The sequence below is a fragment of the Penaeus monodon genome, chromosome 20 (genome assembly GCF_015228065.2).
Source record: "Penaeus monodon isolate SGIC_2016 chromosome 20, NSTDA_Pmon_1, whole genome shotgun sequence".
Classification (NCBI taxonomy): Eukaryota; Metazoa; Arthropoda; class Malacostraca; order Decapoda; family Penaeidae; genus Penaeus; species Penaeus monodon.
The window spans coordinates 44,069,864-44,070,153 of record NC_051405.1 but is presented as its reverse complement, the minus strand read 5'-3'; positions in this window follow the sequence as shown (position 1 = coordinate 44,070,153).

Here is a 290-nt window from a genome sequence, read left to right as displayed (position 1 = left end):
TATGTTCCGTTAATTGCATTAGACATATAGCTACTCTCTTTAATGAAAAATCATAACGTAATATCTTTTGTCATTTCTTCCCTCGACCTCACATCACATTCTTCTCCATCTGTTAAGAAACACTTTCCTGACGGCGTTCCCTTCCCTCCCCAGGAGTGCCGTGCAAGGGCCATCGCCGCGACGTGTCTGCCTGTTTCCTCTTCACCTTGGACGGTTCAACCTCCGAGGGCGTGGAGGCGGCGACCCTGTGGGTGTGGGTGCTCATGGAGGAGGGGCAGGAGGGCGCCAGC